Source organism: Ranitomeya imitator, chromosome 4, assembly GCF_032444005.1.
Source record: "Ranitomeya imitator isolate aRanImi1 chromosome 4, aRanImi1.pri, whole genome shotgun sequence".
In the NCBI taxonomy this organism is placed as follows: Eukaryota; Metazoa; Chordata; class Amphibia; order Anura; family Dendrobatidae; genus Ranitomeya; species Ranitomeya imitator.
This window is the reverse complement of record NC_091285.1, coordinates 700,898,285-700,904,057: the sequence shown is the minus strand read 5'-3', so window position 1 is coordinate 700,904,057 and position 5,773 is coordinate 700,898,285.

Sequence of the window (5,773 nt, the reverse complement as noted above, 5' to 3'; positions counted from 1 at the left end):
GGCCAACTTCATTGTTAGCAGCTCCCTATCCCTGATGGAGTAGTTTCTCTCCGCTGGCGAGAAAGTCTTAGAGAAGAAGAAGCATGGATGCTTCCGACCTTGAGCATCCTTCTGGTAGAGGACTGCTCCAGCACCAACGGACGAGGCATCCACCTCCATTAGGAATGGCTTATCCACATCGGGACGATGTAAGATGGGAGCGCTAGCAAAGTGGGACTTAATAGAAGTGAAGGCCTTGGAGACCTCTTCCGACCACAATTTAGGATTCGCTCCCTTCTTGGTGAGGGCTACCAAGGGAGCTACCAGAGTTGAGAAGTGGGGAATGAACTGGCGGTAATAGTTAATGAACCCCATAAAGCGCTGCACCGCTTTAAGAGAATGGGGCTCTTGCCAGTCCATCACAGCCTGTAGTTTGGCAGGATCCATAGCCAATCCCTGGGCGGAGATGATATAGCCCAGGAACGGCAAAGACTCCTGCTCAAACATACACTTCTCCAACTTAGCGTAAAGAGAGTTTGCCCGTAGGAGGTCGAAGACTCTGCCAACATCTCTCCGGTGGGAGTCAATATCTGGAGAAAAGATGAGAATATCATCCAGATAGACTACAACTGAGGTGGAAAGCATATCCCGGAAGATGTCGTTGACAAAGTCTTGAAAAACGGCTGGGGCATTACAGAGCCCGAAGGGCATCACCAGATACTCATAGTGCCCATCTCTGGTGTTAAACGCCGTTTTCCATTCGTCCTCCTCACGGATGCGAATCAGGTTGTAAGCACCCCGCAGATCTAATTTAGTAAATACCCTTGCTCCCCGAAGCCTATCGAAGAGCTCAGATATCAAGGGCAAAGGATACTTGTTCTTAACGGTGGTAGCGTTAAGACCCCTGTAGTCTATGCATGGACGTAGCTCCCCATTCTTCTTCTGCACGAAGAAGAACCCTGCCCCAGCAGGTGACACTGACTTCCTGATAAACCCTCTTGCCAGATTCTCTTGAATGTACTGAGACATGGCCTCCGTCTCCGGGAGAGATAATGGATAAACTCGACCCCGGGGAGGCTCCGCACCAGGCAAGAGATCGATAGGACAGTCATAGGGGCGATGGGGCGGAAGGGTCTCCGCCGCCTTCTTGGAGAACACGTCTGCGTAAGACCAATATTGCTTGGGGAGAGAGGATAGATCTGCGGGTACCTCAGTAGTAGCAACCTGAACGCACTCTCGGTGACACCTACCCCCACATGATTCACCCCATCCCAGAAATCTGCCTGAGGACCACTCGATGTGAGGAGAGTGGTACTGTAGCCAAGGTATCCCCAACAGGACCTCATCAATACCCTCAGGAATGACGAGCAGAGAAATAATCTCCTGATGGGATGGCGACAGGGACAGAGTAACAGGGATGGTCTCATGTGTTATCTGTGCGGGGAGTGTTGACCCATTCACCACTCGTACCGTTACTGGTTGAGATAGCATAACCAGGGGTATTGCGTGACGTTGGGCGAAGGCAGAAGACATAAAATTGCCCTCCGCCCCAGAATCCACGCAGAGGTCTACCGAGTGGGAGGATGAGCCAAAGGTAATTGTCCCCTTAAAGGACAATTTGGAGGCAAACGTCGCAGTGTCTAGTGCACCTCCACCTACTACCACTAGACGCTGACGTTTCCTCGACCGCTGATGACATCTGGTGGCAAGATGTCCTGACTGTTGGCAAACATGGCAACCCTGGAGTGCACGAGCGGTCTGGGACTTAGATCCCACTCGTGACACCACCTTAGGTTCCTGGAACTCAGGAGCCTGGACTGGAGATTCCAAAGGTTTGGCGAAGGTGGGAGCCAGCCGAAACCTCTGCCTACACTGGGCTCGCTCTAACCTCCGCTCGTGAAAACGGAGGTCAATGCGAGTAGATACTGCTATTAACTCCTCCAGTGTGGCGGGAATCTCCCTAGTGGCCAGAGCATCCTTAACGTGGTCAGCCAGCCCCCTCCAAAATATAGGGATAAGGGCTTTATCCGACCACTCCAGCTCAGATGCCAGAGTGCGGAAATGGACGGCAAAAAGGCTGACCAAGGACGAGCCCTGAGTCAGTGCCAACAGTTGGAGCGCCGTGTCATGGGTGACACGAGGTCCTAGAAAGACCTGTTTCAGAGTGCTCAGGAAAAACGGAGCACTCTGCACCACATGATCGCCACGCTCCCACAGCGGCGTAGCCCACTGCAACGCCCTGTCCGACAATAAGGAAATTATAAAGCCCACCTTAGCCCGCTCTGTAGGGAAACGAGAGGCCAGAAGCTCGAGATGTATTGAGCACTGACTCACGAAACCCCTACAGGACTTACTGTCACCAGAAAATTTCTCTGGTAGCGGGAGGCGAGATAGCGTCGGTACAGGAGCGGCAGTGGACAAGGTAGCTGCAGCCACACTTGCAGCCTGAACAGCGACAGCAGTAACATCCACAGCTGAGGTTGAACGCTCAAGAGCCGCCAACCTTCCCTCCAGCTGCTGGATGTACCGCTGTAAACGCTGGTCGTCCGCCATTTTACTAGCCAGACCCTGGCGCTAGTATTCTGTTAGGACTGGCGGAACGCACCAAGACAGATGGTATAGATGCGTTCGCAGTCTGGGGTCCACCGTGCAGGTGAAAACCTGCTGCTAGCAATTAGCAGACTATATGGCGGTACACTAGAGTATACACGCGTGGGTTAACCTCACCCAGCGTGAAAGAAGCAATCCTGTTAAGGCACAGGACCGCGGTACCGCACCTAAAGCGCGAGCATGTAGTCAGCGAACTCAACCCCAACTGGGATTGAAATCCGATTAGACCCTTGCTGGCGCAACACCGCAACTGGGTGTGAAATGAAACAGAAGAGCATGCAGTGCCGCACTGATGAACGCCACTAACCACCCAGGCTTGGGTAAGGAAAGCACAGAGGAAGTGCATGGCGCCGTACTGGCGGTCACAGCAACTGGACGCTGTAATGTGTGACAAGTGCTGTAGGATAAGTCGGGCGCTAGGTAGCAGCCATACATCTTCCGCGAACAGTCATACTATAGGGTAGGAGTATCCAAGGACGACTTGCACTCACAACATACACACATTAGCAATTGTTTGACAATACTAGCGCATGGCCGTGCGGTCATGCGCAGTTTATATAGCAGCAGCACAGGAAGTGGCCACAGCACTTTTGCCCTTCTAGGACCTGCCAAGAGGACCAATGGAATGTGCTGCAGAGCCTGAGCACATGACCCTCGATCTCCAACGGGAGACCTTACGCTGGGCATGCTCAGTACGTGCAGACAAGGACTTCGCCCCAGAGAAGTCCGCTCGCTGCTGACCAGCACAGACTTTAATAGCAGAGACTGGAGAAGCAGCAGTAACTCTCAGAACAGAGTGAGAATGAGCAAGACACTGGGACCGACGTCCTTGCTGAGCAGACTCCACTGCGGCTGGACAAGAATGGGAGACCGCAGCGGAGGTGGCTCGAGATTCCCCCTGTGCAGAAGCGGGAACTCGACCCCTAACAGAAAGTAATCTGGAGCGATGAAATGAGAATATCAATTTTTGGTGGTGACGGAGTGTGTTATGTTCGGAGAAGGCCAAAAGAAGACTGTCTTCCAAAGTGTATTGATAGCAGCAGTTATCAGTTTCTGGTACCATGTTATAACCACAGAGAACCTGAGAAGTCTTGTTGAATCAATGCCAAGTATATGCAAAGCTGTTGTCAATACTAAAGGATATCCTACATGCTACTAAAGAAAGAACATATGAAATTAACATATTAGGACGTGATATTTTGATTCAGCCATTCCGCTGTTCTTATAGAAGTAACGAGATGTTTTGCACTATTGTGACCTTTTATTTCTGTAGAGATGTTCTAATCTACCTTAGATTACTTGTGGCATTATTATTATAAACACATTGTATGATTGGATGCTAAAAGCTTTAAAAAATGTCAAAAATTTGAAGTGTACACACAATTTTGGCCACTACTGTATATTGCTCATCCATAAAATATGTTCTTGAATACATTTCAGTAGTACATAAAAGACTACAAAAAAGCAGTGAGAAATTTGCCTGGTTTCAATTCCTCATCCATGAAGCTTTACTTACTTTCTGTTACATTTCAGGTGTTTTATAAAAAAGTTGAAAAACTCTATGGATTCAATGATTCATCCACACACTGTTACACGGTTCTTGTTGCACTTCGCTGGTATAATAAACTCTAAAAACAGCTTGACTACGTGGCTCTTGTTACATTTTGCTGGTATATTAAACTCTAAAAAAAAACTTCAAACATTTTTATGGATTCAATAGTTCATGAATATAGTTTAAAGTGCTTTGCATAAAGCGGTCGTTGGTTCAAATTTGTAAAAACCGCTTAGCCTGGTACAGTTCATTAAACGTTTTTTGGTGAAAAAATTTACTATTGTCATATATAACGTAGAATCTGATTTGTTTGAAATAAAAACCAATATTGGAGAGATGCATTATTAACATTTTAATGAGGCCATCCATTGCTGCTTTCAAGGTCATATAATAATCCTACTAGCACTTATTGGAAAGCTTTGCACTCTGCATAACTTTTAGGAGTGTACAATTATGCTTTGCTCACAATATTTGAATTAGGTACAACAGTTGGTGCCTTCAATATTCTGTGGATGACTCTTCATAAATTACACTGAAATGTCCATTTTTCACTAAAAAATTAAATTTCGGTTTACTTAAATTATAATTTAAAAAAAAATATATTTTTCAATTTTGCTTTACAGCTCTGGCAAAAATTAAGAGACCACTCTAAAATGTGGAGTTTGTCTAATTTTTCTTTTTATAGGTATCATTTTCAGTAAAAAAATGTTTTTATTCTATAAACCTCTGACAATATGTCTCCAAATTTCCAAACAATACATTTTGTATTTTTTTTTCTGAAAGGGAGAAATGGTCAAAAAAAACAAAAAAATAACCAGAAAGAAAACAAGTTCATAAACATTTAGAAACAACAATATTAATGTTTTAACTCAGGAAGAGTTCAGAAATCAATATTTTGTGGAATAACCATAATTGTTAATTACAGCTTTCTTGCGTCTTGGCATGCTTTCCATCAGACTTTCACACTGCTGGCACAAAAATGTAAGCAGTTCTTCTTTGTTTGATGGCTTGTGACTCTCCGTCATCCTCTTGATTACATTCCAGAGGTTTTCAATGGGGTTCAGGTCTGGAGATTGGGCTGCCCATGACAGGGTTTTGATGTGGTGGTCTCTTAATTTTTGCCAGAGCTGTATATAGGTCATTATACAGTAAATAATGTTTCCTAGCTTTTATTGATATAAACTCCAATTTTTTGTCGATTTTGGATGTATTCATGTTAGTCCTTAAAGTGGAGCAAAAGTGTGACATTGTTATACTCATCAGCTATTTGGAATTTAGAGATTATTCTAGGGGACTTCTCTATCCCATTCACCTTTCATTCAGCACTTTTTCCATCGATTTCAACACTTTCACTGTCCCTCAGTACTCATTGTAGGGTCTGCCAAAAAAATGCTTGCATTTCCCATTGACGTCCATTATGCTCGTTTCTTAAAATGAGTATTCGAGCATTAGGAATTGCTTGGTTCTAGTAAAGAACATTCAAACAATTTAGGACCTGCTCATCTCTAAGAGTTTCTAAAATGGGGTCACTTATTGGGGTTTCTGCTGTTTTGACATGTTAGTCATTTTTAAAATATGACAGGTCATCCGCCGTTTATTCCAGCCAAAATGACACCTTAGAATTCAATTGGC